Here is a 15423-nt window from a genome sequence, read left to right on the forward strand (position 1 = left end):
CATATATATATATATATATACGTGGTTGAGTCAAAAGATTTTTCGTATTTCATAGCTCAAGCAAATTACACACGATAAACGTTTAATGATCAAAACATACCTCGTCATATTCTATTGTCCGTCGCCATCGCTCTGCCAGAAGTTCAATTCCACGCTTGTACTATTTGCCTTGTTTAGAGGCAAAAGAATCTCTGTGCTTATTTTCAACCTCACCCACATTGTTCAACCTCCACTCGTGCAGGAAATGAGCCATAGCTCGGGGAGAAGAGGCAATCTGATAATGCAAGGTCTTGACTGTCTTGGCAGAGTAAAGTAGCACTTTCAGCCCTTCAGAACATCTCTGGTATGCATAGATGGTAACCAAGCTCGCTTTGCAATCACGTAGTTTCAGGTTCAGTTCCACAGCGCGGCAACTTGAGGAAGTGTCTTCTACAATAGCTCTGGGCCAACCAATGCCTTGTGAGTGAATTTGGTAGACGGAAATTGTGCGGAAGCCCGTCGTCTATATATACATATGTGTGTGTGTGTGTGTGTGTGTGTGTGTGTGTGTGTGTGTGTGTGTGTGTGTGTGTGTGTGTGTGTGCGTGCGTGCGTGCTTGTGTAAATATATTACCTATTCTTCAATTGTAAAACCGAAATATGGTCTTTTGCGAAAGAAACAGCTGTCTGAATAAATTAAATAAATAATCCATATTACCTTCCAAAATCCGGTTCCATTTATTTCACGACATATATTGAACTGGCTAATAAATTGATTCTTGTAGTGGTTTTTATTTATATATATTCATACGGAAATGAAAGGAATCCCTTAAATAAAGTATGATTTTTAAAAATCTTGGAAAACCAAGGAATAATGCCCTAAACGGAAGAAGTATTTTCATCCGGAAAAATATTATATATATATATATATATATATATATATATATATATATATATATTGTATATTCCACCAATGAAGGCACAGCATTTCTTACGCAGAGCCAGAAATCCAGGATCTGGAATTATCCAGTAATTTTTACTAGTTTATTTTGTCTTCGTCTTCGCCCCTTTGTGCCATATGAACTTTATTGTGGTATAGAGTCAAGATTTGACTGCTATTTCTTCAGCGTGACGGTATCTCTTAGATACTCTATATTATAATTTTAAATAATTGTTACCTTTGATGATTTTTATTCCTATACTGGCCACTTGATAAGATCTATATTTTATATTTCGATCTTATCCTTAATTATATATATATATATATATATACATATATATATATATATATATATATATATACAAGAATAAGGGCAGAGAATCGTCAATTAATAATAGAATTAATAATTAACGATTTTGCCAAGTAGTTCAGTATGAAAAAAACCTTTATCGGTAAAACTATTTATCATCATAAATATACAGGGATTAGCAATTGAGTTGCTTCTCCAACATACTGAAAATTTAGAAATAGCAGTCAAAGAACTACTGATTCCAAACTACAAATTTTTCTCTAAAGCGGATGGCGATCTTTATGGCACACATAGAACAAAAAACCGGAGGGAAAAGCGTAAACAAACCAAGCCTTTAGTTAATTGGATACGAATCGTTTCATGGTTAAGTGAATGGAAATTTCACTATTCCAAATTTGTAGTTTGGAATCAGTAGTTCTTTGACTGCTATTTCTAAATTTTCAGTATGTTGGAGAAGCAACTCAATTGCTAATCCCTGTATATTTATGATGATATATATATATATATATATATATATATATATATATATATATATATATATATATATATATATATATATATACATACACTCGCATCTGTGTATGTGTGTGTGTATGTGTGTGTGTATGTGTGTAATTATCGTACCCTATCACCAGCCTGACAACAAGTATGGCGTTGTTTACGCTTCTGTAACTTACCAGTTCGGCAAATATCGAAGCAAATAAACGCTAAAAGAAAAAACGTTTGACAGTTTTCTCTTTGTCTCTGGTTTCTTTACATATTTTCTTATTGTTTCTTTGTTTAATTGTTTGATGATGAATTTGATTTCAGTTGTGCATACAGTAATACCTCACATTACGAGACCCCCGGGTTCACGAGTTTTATTTTTCAGGTACAACATCCAAATTCTGAACGAAGTGCTGAAGTTTCTACTACCGTAACAAATGCTTTTGCGTGTTACTGAGAAATTTATAAACAGCTTCTTCTTCTAAGCAAACAACTCTAGACTTGTTTCTTAAAAAAGAAATCTACAAGTCCGTCTACGAGTGCTTGTGAATCGGCGATCGCGTTTATAAGTGATGGTGTCTAGTGCGAGTGAAAATGATTCAGAAAACGATATCAATAATAATATTTTTTTATTATAAATAATCTTGATATTCTTTTTACTTTCCATAAAATATTCTTTACATTGTACTTTTGTTTTATGGCCATTCATTTACGAGTATTATAAATTTTACAGGAAAAATATTTTTCTGGGAATAAGTTACGATTTATAACATTGTTACTATGGGAAAATTACTGCTCTGCTTTACGACTTTTTGCTCCACGAGCGGTCCCCGGGAACAAATTAACTTGGACATCGGGGCATTGCTGTAGTTTTTGTACGTTGTGCTTGAGATTGTCTCTGGTTTTTATGAGGTCCGTCAAAAGGAGCCCGATAGAATAAGTACTAGGCTTACAAAGAATAAGTCCTGAGATCGATTTGTCTGACTAAAGGCGGTGCTCCAGCATGGCCGCAATGAAATGACTGAAACAAGTAAAAGAGTAAAATAGACTACATATTTCCCCTCCTTATTTTCAACGCACGCATGCCGTATGCAATGTTACTTCCTTTTAGTTTACTAATGTCATTTGTGATATCTGTATAGTGAATGCAAATTTGTATGCATGTTGTTAGATCTCTCCCATTGTAAAATGGTTTGTCCGGTCTGATTTGAGTATAATTTTCAATTGTGAGTGATCTGTGTTCAGTTAGAAAACATCCTGTCGTAAATGATAATAAAACGTTTTCGTTCCATGAAGATTAATATTTTATGTTATAGCTAAGTCCTAGATGTTTTGTGTGGAAAATGTTTAATTTTTAAACGTGTTTTATGCAGACTCATGCGATGAAACTGGGAAGTAACTACTGCTCTTGTTTCTTCTTATTGTTGTTGTCAGGGTTTGTTTTTTCTTTTTACGTGTAAAGTTCGCATATTTTTCTGGATTATTAGCTCCGACTTCGCTAAGGCGGAGGTATTGTTTTCAGTCGTGTTTGTTTGTTTGTCCGTGGACAAGATATCTGAAGAACCGCTGGATGGATTCGGATGAAACTTTCAGGAATGTTTGGCCTCATGACTGGCACAAACTGATTACATTTTCTGATCGATCCGGTGCCCCACAAAGATTTTGGATTATTTTTCCTGTTTTTTTTAAATTTTTTTTTTTTACTTAATTTTTGAGAGCGGTCGTGTTCGTTTTTAGCATTCTCATTTGTGAGAGCAGTCGAGTTTATTTCAAATATTCTCATTTAAAAAATCATCTCTGGCTAATCGTTGAGAGGACATTGGTATTGCCTTGGCGGAGGTTCGCGCTCTCTGAGTGCTCTTGTTTGTAAATGTTATTGTTGGGTAGAGTCTGTGTGAAACTGTCACTTTATGAAGGGGCGTGGCTTAGTGGTTAGGGTATTCGGTTCACCATCATCAGGTCATGAGTTCGATTCCTAGTGACGCGTTGTGTCCTTGAGCAAGACACTTTATTTCACATTTCTCAAATCCACTCCACTAGCAAAATTGTATTTCAAAGGGGCCAGCCCTGTCACACTCTGTATCATGCTGAATCTCCCTGAGAACTACATTAACGGTACGCATGTCTGTAGAATGCTCAGCCACTTACATGTTAATTGCCCTGAGCAGGTTGTTCCGTTGATCAAATTAACTGGAAGCCTCGTCGTCGTAACCGACGGAGGACCAGTTTTTTTTTTTAAAGACTTTATAAGACCACTTACAAATAATTCCCTTCTTGTGTCTCGTGGGTATCAATGCTTGTATGGTTATGCAACTAATTTTTGTTCAGTTCCGAATATTAAAAGAAAAAAAATAGGTCGTCGTTTATCAATAGAATTGTTATCAGTAACCTATTTATTTATTTATTTATTTATTTATTTATTTATTTATTTATTTGTTCAGTCATTTACATCAGTTTTTCAATCACTGAATATGTTTCTCATGATATATCGGGTGGTCCCTAAATATCAACGGAAATAAATTGGTTTGTCCAAATTAACTGAATCGTTTTTATGGCGGCGAGCTGGCAGAATGGGTAGCACGCCGGGCGAAAAGCTTAACGGTGTTTCGTCCGTCCTTGCGTCCTGAGTTCAAATTCCGCCGAGCCCGACTTTGCCTTTCATCCTTTCGGGGTCAATAGAATAAGTACCAGTCAAGTACTGGAGTCGATGTAACCAAATTAAATGAATCATTGTTGTGGTTGTCGTTGTTGAGAAAGCCTTTTGCTCGTTTTAACAGTTAAAGGTTTAGTGTTGCTGTCGTCGTCGGCGTCGTCGTTGTCAGGATGAAGCAGGTCTTTTTTGCATGTTTTAACAGTTAAACCAGTGATTCTCAACCGGGATCCATATGGGCCCCTGAGGGTCCATATAAGCTTCTGGGGTCCACACAAGAAAATAGTAAATTAGGGATCTACAATAGTATTTCAAGGGCCCCCTAAAAAGAATTTTGTTTTAGATGTATGTGTTGGTACGTATTGTAATATACAAATAGGTTTCTTTCTCTGAGGTTTTACTGCGGGTACAGGGTAACGTCTGTGGAGGCGCAATGGCCCACTGGTTAGGGCAGCGGACTCACGGTCATAGGATCGTGGTTTCGATTCCCAGACTGGGCGTTGTAAGTGTTTATTGAGCGAAAACACCTAAAGTTTCATGAGGCTCCGGCAGGGGATGGCGGCAAACCCTGCTGTACTCTTCCACCACAACTTTCTCTCACTCTTATTTCCTGTTTCTGTTGTACCTGTAATTCAAATGGTCAGCCTTGTCACACTGTGTCACGCTGAATATCCCCGAGAACTACGTTAAGGGTACACGTGTCTGTGGAGTACTCAGCCACTTGCACGTTAATTTCACGAGCAGGCTGTTCTGTTGATCGGATCAACTGGAACCCTCGACGTCGTAAGCGACGGAGTGCCAACAACAAAAGGGTAACGTCATAAAACACCGACGCCATTATACAACCGACACAAAGGAATGTGTAAGAAACAAAATAGGAATTTTAAAAGAAGGGGAGGATCCACCAGAATAAGATAGTAATGAAAGAGGTCCATAGATGTTTTTTTAAATGGTTGAGAACGTTGTTGTTGTTGTTGTTGTTATTAGTCCCCAACTTAATTCTGATCAAAACAAGCCTAGACGTAGACCAATGATCAAAGTCATTCCAACCGTGACCATCTCATTTTATTTCTCTCATTCGTGGTATGTCTATCTCTGTAGGACTAGTTTATCGAAGATCTCGTTCCAAACTTAAGACAGCATGGGGTGACTTGAGAGACGAGTTCGCTGCTCTTTCTAGCACCTCGAGCGACCAATCGGATGAGCCACAGCTCTTTGTTCCACAAGAAACAGAGCTACAAACATTGGTTGAGTTGCACGATTGTATGACTAATTCTGATTTTAGGCCAGGACTAATACAACAAAGAAACCAAAAATGTTATCTGTGGAATGATTTATTAGTAACTTATTTGTTTATATATTTATTTATCTTATTTATATTATTTATTTACCCCAGCTTTGCGATCGTTGATGTTCCGTCACAATAAAAGTACAAGTTTTACGTAAATGTAAACAATATATAAAATTCCTTTCCTTGTTAAAGAAGTCCAATGTTTGTGAAATTTTATCTATTTATCTCTGTTCTTCGCGGGTGGGGATATGTGAACCTTAACCTAATCACTATATATATATATATATATATATATATATATGTTCAAAAAAGGAAAAAGACAAGAAAACAACAACAAAAAACAGCGTGAGGACGTGATACAGATTATGTTACTAGACGCTCGGGAAAGGAAAGCGAGAGAATACGACGTTTCGAGCGGAGCTCTTCGTCGGAAACAAGGAAAGTCCAAAGAAGGGAAAAACGGAGGAAGAAAAAATTGCCACCGATGTCCACGAGGTTATACATGCATGCATGCATGCATACATACATACATACATACATACATACATACATACATACATACATGCATGTATGCTTAGGTTTAAATAATACAAGAGAAATTGAATAAAGGTTAATAAGTGCCAATGTACGTAACACTCACCCCTTGAGTCACTTCGTAACTTCTGCCAATGAAATACAGAAACACACACACACACACACACACACACACACAGATAGAGAGAGAAAGATAGTGATACCGGCTTCATATAACTGTACCCCCAACAGATCCATATACTGATAGCCAAAGCATGTGTTCGCACGAGGATTGCCTGCGGATCATCATTTGTGTAATGTAGTCCTGTTGTATATATTCCAGAGGATCTCACCTTTTCTTTGTAATAGGCATATCACGCCTTCCAGTCTAACGCCACCACCCGGGTTCCTTCAGCAAAATTCGATCTGCTGGAAGCATTCAGTTAAAACTTCTGGCACTGATGGTGTCCTTTTGTTTGTTTGTTTTTTTTTCTCTTCATGGGATGTTAAAATTTAAAAACTAAACACGATTGACAATTCTCCTACCTCTTCTCTAACATCGGCAAACTTTAACATCCGATCCAACGTAGATCCTTCCCATTCATCACTTCCTGTTAGCATGCAAATTACACATCCTTTGCCTTTTTGATACCTTAATTTCACATCCCCTTTCAATAGCCCAACACTTTCGTCTCATCTACATTCTTTATTCAAAACTTCGCGCTCAAATCTAGTGTTTACATATACGTAGACTCCATTCTACTCACCAGTTTAGCGTGGAGGCGCAATGGCCCAGTGGTTAGGGCAGCGGACTCGCGGTCATAGGATCGCGGTTTCGATTCCCAGACCGGGCGTTGTGAGTGTTTATTGAGCGAAAGCACTTAAAGCTCCACGAGGCTCCGGCAGGGGGATGGTGACGAACCCTGCTGTACTCTTTCATCACAACTTTCTCTCACTCTTTCTTCCTGTTTCTGTTGTACCTGTATTTCAAAGGGTCAGCCTTGTCACACTGTGTCACGCTGAATATCCCCGAGAACTACGTTAAGGGTACACATGTCTGTGGAGTGCTCAGCCACTTGCACGTTAATTTCACGAGCAGGCTGCTCCGTTGATCGGATCAACTGGAACCCTCGACATCGTAAGCTACGGAGTGCCAACAACAACAACCAGTTTAACGCCATCACCTGGGCTTATGTTTACCTTTAACGAAGTTCGACATCTTAAAAGCTTTCGCACAAAACTGCGAGTAGAGTGTTACCTCACGATACACCGACGCCATCTTTCTTTCATGAGTTGTTAAAAACTAAAACTTAAAACGGTTAACAATTCTCCCACTTCTTCTCTATCATCCGATCCAACATAGACCACCCTACCATACATCACCTCATACAAGCATGTAAACTATACATCCTGTCCCCGTCTGAAATGCAAATCTTATAATTTATTTCTTATTTCTTTATTGCCCACAAGGGGCTAAACATAGAGGGGACAAACAAAGACAGACAAAGGGATTAAGTCGATTACATTGACCCCAGTGTGTAACTCGTACTTAATTTATCGACCCCTAAAGGATGAAAGGCAAAGTCGACCTCGGCGGAATTTGAACTCACAACGTTAAAGACAGACGAAATACCGCTAAGCATTTCGCCCGGCGTGCTAACGTTTCTGCCAGCTCGCCGCCTTATAATCTATTTCTGTATACCCAACAATATTGTCCCGGCTTTACTCTTTACTCAAAACTTCACTCCCAAATTTGATGTTTAAGCATGAGTAGATTCTGGTCTTCTCACCGTTCTCCTGAGTATCAGCATCAAAGATTTTCAACTAATCTCTTAATCTGACTCAGGGTTTACTTAGAGTTTTTACCCAACAACCAACAATCCTTCGACCATATTTCCTCCTGTATTGAAGTCATATCTTAATCGAGTCCTCCCCAAAACCATCGTCCTCGGTGATTTCAGTGTTCAGAATACTTCTAGGTTCGTATACTCATCTCAAGCTGATGCCGCATTTCTGACCCTTTTTCTGTTTCTCATCTCCAGTTCCCTTCCTCCAGACCAAATAATAATTGAATGATTAACTTTAATAATAAAGAGCGAAGTTTAAATCTTGCGCTGTTGTTAGGCAAAATAATTACCATAGCAATTTTGTGGAGCGGATGAGTCGATATCATCGACCTCGCTGTACCACTAATACTTATTTTATCGACCCGAAAGAATGAATGTCAAAGTCGACTACGGCGGAATTTGAACGCAGAACGTAAAGTCGGAAGAAATGTCGCTAAGCATTTTGTCCGACGTATTAACGAATCTGCCAGCGCGCCGCCTTAACAATAATAATAATAATATTTTCTACTAAAATCACAAGGCCCGAAATTTGGTGGGAGGGGACGAGTCGATTACACAGACCCTAATGTCGATGTAATAATAATAATAATAATAATAATAACAATAATAATAATAATGATAATAATAATAATAATAATAATAATAATAATAATAATTTCACATTTTGGCTTAAGGTCAGAAGTTTTAGGGGACGGGACAAGTTGGTTACATCAACTACAACGCTCAAGTGACACTTATTTTATCGACCCCCAAAGGATGAAAGGTAAGCTTGACTTCGTCGAGATTTGAGCTCAGATCGTAAAGATCCAGAACAAGTGTCACTGAGCATTTTGTCCGACGCACTTACAATTCTCCCAGTTCACCGCCTTAATATTGTTGATGATGATGATCATTATGATTTGTTTGTTAGCACAAGGGATCAAGACCAATGAAAACAATACAAAGGACAGGGTCCAACATAGTGGTAGGAGTTGGTGCATAAAAACGTGTAAAAAGAAAATAAAAAAACGCAAGAGATAACAAAAAGTACTGACAAACAAAAGTCCTTCAAAGAGGAACGGTTAGCAAGAGCTTATCAAGCCACCCTACAGAACTTTGATAAGCCTGATACAAGTATATTCGCTTAGCTCTCATTTTCGAGTCTACAGATTCATGCTTAGAGCAACCCTAATTTCTGGGCCTGTTTCGCTGCATTGATCTACCTGTCGATACATCTAATAGGAATAGGACAGCACATCTTGCTGCTCCATTAATTTGTTCATTCCTTTCAATCGCATCCACCATACAACGCCCTTCACAATAGCTATCTTGCAAACAGCTCGCACATGCAAGTGCTACCAGTCGAGAACTCTGCATACCGGAAGCCAGCAAGTGTATGGGGTCATCAGGAGAGAATGCGCGCCGTTTCGGGGCCTACCTCTCGACGGCATCAATGCGCACCAGATATGAGGCCCCGCTTGCTAGATCAACTGGTAATTAAAAAAAAGCTCAATATGTCTCTAGCCATCGCCAACCGTTACTGGCTGAAGAAAGAAGGGGGATGACACAAACACACACACACACACACACATATATATGTATATATATATATATATATATATATATATATATATATATATATATATATATATATATATAAATATATATACGATGGGCTTCTTTCAGTTTCCGTCTACCAAATTCACTCACAAGGTTTTGGTTGGTCCGAGGTTATAGTAGAAGACACTTGCCTAAAGTGCCACGCAGTGAGACTGAACCCGGAACTATGTGGTTGGTAAGCAAGTTACTTACCACACAACAACTCCTGCGCCTAGTTTTTTTTCTTTTTGCTTTTTGTTTTCTAGACATTTACACTTCAGCGAACAAAAATCTACAGTTCAGCAATTACATGTCGACTTTCATGGAACTACGTGTGTTTGCAACATTTTTGTATCGGGGATATCGATTACATGTTTTTCATGTGACTGAAGCTTTTGACATATCTACTACGTGGCCATAGTGTGCCTTTATTGCATTTTATTGGGCAGCTGATATAATTTATAACCTTCCAAAAAATATTTTCTGATTGAAAAGAGGAAATAATTTTATACCAGTTTTTACACTCATACTGCAAGGTGGATTACACCATATGATATTTCTCTTCCCAATGCTTTTTTGGGCAATCGCAAGATGGTGTTCCCATGTACTTGATGATATCGGCTACGTAACGTCAACTCGCTTACTACTCTGCTGTGTTGTTAAAAATAACTTTATCGAAGGATAATACATTTATCTTCAACCTAATGCATTTTACTGGATGTTTGAATGGAATATACTCGTATGATGGGTGGTGCTACTAGGTTTCTTCAAGAGCTTATGCAGTTTATGTTAAATGTAATATCCAGAAAGTTTACTGCTTTAAGATTCTCTGTTGTATGATACTGTTGTAAAATCCACTAGGCTGAATTTATTAAATGCTGCAACTATTCGTTCCTTACAAATGTCAGCTGTTGTTAGGTTTAGAGAATAATAATCAGCGACATTAATTTGGATAAATTAACATTTATTTCTGCTTTTGATGTCGTTGAGCCACGTGTTCACTGACGCCATATTAATTCTACATATTCAAATTGCTTTAGCGATGTTGTTTTAGCGTTTAATCTATCTCAAATTGTTTTTTGTTTTTTTTACAATTATACCAAAATCACTTTTGGCAAGATTAATGAGTCTACAATTAGGTAATATTTCTTTTTTTTTTTTTTAGATCATTCAGTGTCATCGACACTGGTTTTTCTTCTTTCATTTTTTCGTGATATATTTATGTTAGTCTTGAAAACGTTATGTTGTATGTCTGTTTGTTGTGCTTCTGTGCTGATTTCGCTACATGCTGTTGTGTGAAAGACTGTTGTTCATGAGTCTACTTACCTCGTACATGTTCTTTAATTTGTCTGTAAATATGAACAGATTTTGCAAGATTCTATTATCTTTAAATCTAATTTTAGTTAGTGTTGGAAATCGTTCTTACTGTTTATTTTTAATTCTCTATTGGTTATTAAACAAACGAGGTCCTTTTCGAATACATATGGTTCATTATTTTGTGATGACTATTTTAGAGATTTTAATCTGGGACCATTTTCATATTATGTTTTTTTTTATCTGTATTCTCGATGACGAAGTTGGTCTTCAGTTATCTACGTTTTACCACATTTCCCAATTGTTTTTGATAGGTAAATTTGAGTAAATTTCCTAAGGCGGTAATGGAATATTTTTCTCTGGGTAATTCGTGTATTTTCTTTTCATTTAAATCTATACACGCAGCGGCATTGGAACGAAACAAGCATAGAGCGAAGGGAACCGGCATGCAGTTTCCGGGATATACAACTTTATCCCTTAAACTGCAAATACCCAAATAAAGACTACACATGACTTACAAGGCACCCCTTCAAAAACCATCTGTACCATTACAACAAAACGTGCCATCGCCAGATGGAAAATATCACAGCAAATACAAAACATTTGGAAAACGAGAGAATTACAAGGGATGTGATAGATAAGTCAAAGGCATTTATGAATGGATCAAAGTGCTGTGGTTCTGTGTTAAGGCGGTAGGGTAGAATTTAAAGGAAATTTAGCAGATATTTTTAGCAGAGCGGACGGCCATCTTGAGGCGCCTTTTGGTTCGAAGCTTTCGATATTATATAGATTGGTGAAAATTAATTTTTGCGCAGGAAAATGAAATATACGTTATCTAGAAAAAGACTAATTGATTTTTCGTCATGTTATTTGCAATTAATGACTTTCGAAATAGATTTGTCACATGACAACAACTGCCGAGCGAATCTACGAGGGAACCTCTAACGTAGATCCTAACAGTCAAATCGCCCTCAAACCACCCTTATAAACTCATATATGGACAGTTACACATTACATGCTGCATCCTACACACTGCTAAGAGAATGCAATGGTCACGCTGGAACGCCTTTGGCCATGCATCATGTATAATCAGGATTGATTCGAAGATGAACCACACATGTAGCAATAACAATGATAACAACAACAGCGACAACAGTAACAACAGCAGCAGCCACTGCAGCCGTAACAACTACAACAGCAACATATAGAACAGCAGCTGTAATGGCAACTACAGCAGCAATAATAGCTGCTGCTGCTGCTGGATGTCGAGTTTTATAATAGATATTAGTTCCAAATTTTGGTTCAAGGCCAGCGATATCGGGGAAGAGGTTAAGTCGATTACATCGACCCAGTGTTTAACTGGAACTCGATTTATCGACCCCATAAATAAGGAAATGCAAAGTCACCCTCGGCGGCATTTGAACTCAAAACGTAACAGAACGTAACGAAATACTTGATGAAATGCCGTTAAGTACTTTGCCCGGCGTGCTAACGATTCTACCAGATCGTCGTCTTAGTTTTATAATATACAGGGTGTCCACAAAGTCTGGGTACATAGAGTAAATAAAATCATAACAAACAATTAAATAAAAGAAATAATAATTTCTTAAAGTATGTGTTCAACCCCATGTGGGTACATGGAGTAAATAAAATCATAAGCATAAACAATAAAATATAAGAAATAATAATTTCTTAAAGTATGTGTTAATCCCCATGTACCCAGACTTTGTGGACACCCTGTATATTAATCGCGCTACTGTGTGCTACAAATTTTTTCTGCTCTGATAGAGCGTGTTCGCGTTCACGTGACGACACTCATCCTCCTCGCACTTCTGTCTTCCATGGAATGTGATGTCATTTCGTTGACATCGTCTCGCTGTCAATTGTTAACTGACCGACGTATATCGTCTTTGTAGAGCAACCAATACGAATAGAACTGTACTGAGGAGTCCAAAGCAGAGATTCCCTAACCAGTCTCTCATTACTTCTCCGAGAGTGTCCAGCAGAATCTAGTCTTCTTTCTCCAATGAAGTTTAAACAACTCGACCGCAGTACTTATCTTTTTTAAGAACGGTACTCTTTTTTTTTGCCGAACCGCTAAATTACGGGGATATAAACAAGCCAACACCGGCTATCAAGTGGTTGGGGTGGAGGACAAACATAAACATAGACATACATACCTATACGATAAACTTCCATACAATTTCCGTCTACTAAGTTCACACATTTGTCAACCCAGGGTACTATGGTAGAAGACACTTGTCGAAGGTGATGTGCAGTAGGAATGAACCTGAAACCAAGTGGTTACAAAGCGAGCTTCTCACTCAAACTCTAAGAAGAATATCAATTTTAACTCCACCATAGACAAACAAGATCCTCTTTTTTACTCTTTTACTCTTTTACTTGTTTCAGTCATTTGACTGCAGCCATGCTTGAGCACCGCCTTTAATCGAGCAAATTGACCCCAGGACTTATTCTTTAGAAGCCTAGTACTTATTCTATCGGTGTCTTTTGCCAAACCGCTAGATCACGGGGACGTAAACAAACCAGCATCGGCTGTCAAGCGATGTTGGGGGGACAAACACAGACACAAACATATACACGCACATACATACATATATATATATACATATATACGACGGGCTTCTTTCAGTTTCCGTCTACCAAATCCACCTACAAGGCTTTGGTCGGCCCGAGGCTATAGTAGAAGACACTTGCCCAAGGTGCCACGCAGTGGGACTGAACCCAGAACCATGTGGTTGGTAAGCAAGCTACTTACCACACAGCCACTCCTGCGCCTATGATATTATTGATATTATTTTTTAAAAAACGATAGCGTCATTTCCAGACACAATTTTTTCGCAAAGTAATATAATTTGAAAATCCTTTCAGCACAAGAATATATTATACGCGTGTGTGATTATGTGCACGCCTACTTTCGTACATATGTATTTATATTACAAACTGGCAGGCCGTCGGTTGCGACGACCAGGGTTCCAGTTGATCCGATTAACGGAACAGCCTGTTCGTGAAATTAACGTACAAGTGGCTGAGAACTCCACAGACACACGTTGTACCCTTTACGTAGTTCTCAGTGGGATTCAGCGTGACACAACGATTATGACAAGTTTGGTCCTTTGAATTACAGATACAATTCGTTTTTGCCAGTCGAGTGGATTGAAGCAACGTGAAATAAAGTGTCTTGCTCAAGGACATGACGCGCCGCCGGGAATTGAACTCACCTTACGACCATGAGCCGATTACCCTAACCACTAAGCCACGCGCCTTCACGTACTTATATACATAAATATATAAACATATATACATACATATATATATATATATATATATATATATATATATATATATATATATATATATATACGCCATGATAGATCGCTGACCACTACATTTATATTTTTTTTCTCCTTGTTTCTTTCTGTGTTCCTTTCAGCTGAAGAGCGTAGGCTCGAAACGTCAAAGACTTTTTCTATTCCCGAGCGTTAAACTAATACATCCATTTGTTGTTTACACCACCTGTCTTCGTTTGTTGGGTTTTTTTTTTCGTGAATTTTCCCATATATATATTTTTGATTCACGTGGACTAGTTTTGACTGTTATTTCAAGCAGGTAGACATACTTAGTATGTCCTTTGATTAATTTTAATCCCTCGGCTATTTTATGCTATTATTGGCCTGCTGTCGCCTGCGTCATTGATTCTGCTTTTATTCTTAAAATAGTTACATTGGATAATAATAGAATTAATGATACCTTCGTAAATTAATTTAATTATATATATATCTATATATATATATATATATATATATATATATATATATATATATATATATATATATATATATATATATATATATCCATACACACACTCATTCAGATGTGTGTGTGTGTGTGTGTGTGTGTGTGTGAAAGAGAGAGAGAGAGAGAGATGAAATTTCCTGTCAAAATGTTCTGTTGAAGTATCTGTTGACAATATTGTTTCCATTTCACAGTCTATTGAATTTGGTCGACCTCAAGGTTCTGTTATGTTTCCTGCACTTTACTGTTTGTACATGAATGACCTAGATGCTATCAATACTAAAAATGTATAACCCTGTCCCTATAACACTACCTTTCAATCCCCACTAACATTTTACGTTCAAATACCATCCATGTGTATCCAAGGGTCTACCACCTGTACTGTTTCCGTGAACAGAGATCTGGAACGCACCTTTAATCAAGGTCATGACAGCATTGTCCTTCTGAACACCCTTTTGTTATGTCTCAAGCTACTGCTATTTAGCACCTTCGGATGATCTCTACTCAACCGCTACACAACTGCTACTCGACTGCTACTCGACTGCTACTCAACACCCCTACCACGGCCAGACTACCTCTATTTATATGTCTCGGGAGATCCTACTTCTTCGCCTGGGGACGTCGACACAACATCTTTCTTTCTCAAATATACCTTGCAAGAAACACAGCCGATAAGAGAGGGATTCAGACGATACATCG

General features: G+C 37.8%; 1 protein-coding gene across 5 annotated transcripts in view; it reads left to right on the forward strand.

Moving 5' to 3' along the window:
* The window catches only part of LOC106874092 (uncharacterized), a 108173-nt gene that overhangs the window by 55719 nt on the left and 37031 nt on the right, over positions 1 to 15423 (forward strand). The window contains exon 1 of one of the 5 annotated variants that reach the window (XM_089364157.1): positions 10714 to 10733. The exons of the other annotated variants lie outside the window; for them this stretch is intronic. The gene's annotated coding sequence lies outside the window, so the exon portion shown is untranslated. Of the gene's footprint in view, positions 1 to 10713; positions 10734 to 15423 lie in introns of those variants that run through there. 5 annotated transcript variants of the gene reach the window in all.

Source organism: Octopus bimaculoides, chromosome 16 (genome assembly GCF_046866305.1).
Source record: "Octopus bimaculoides isolate indiv1 chromosome 16, ASM4686630v1, whole genome shotgun sequence".
NCBI lineage: Eukaryota > Metazoa > Mollusca > Cephalopoda > Octopoda > Octopodidae > Octopus > Octopus bimaculoides.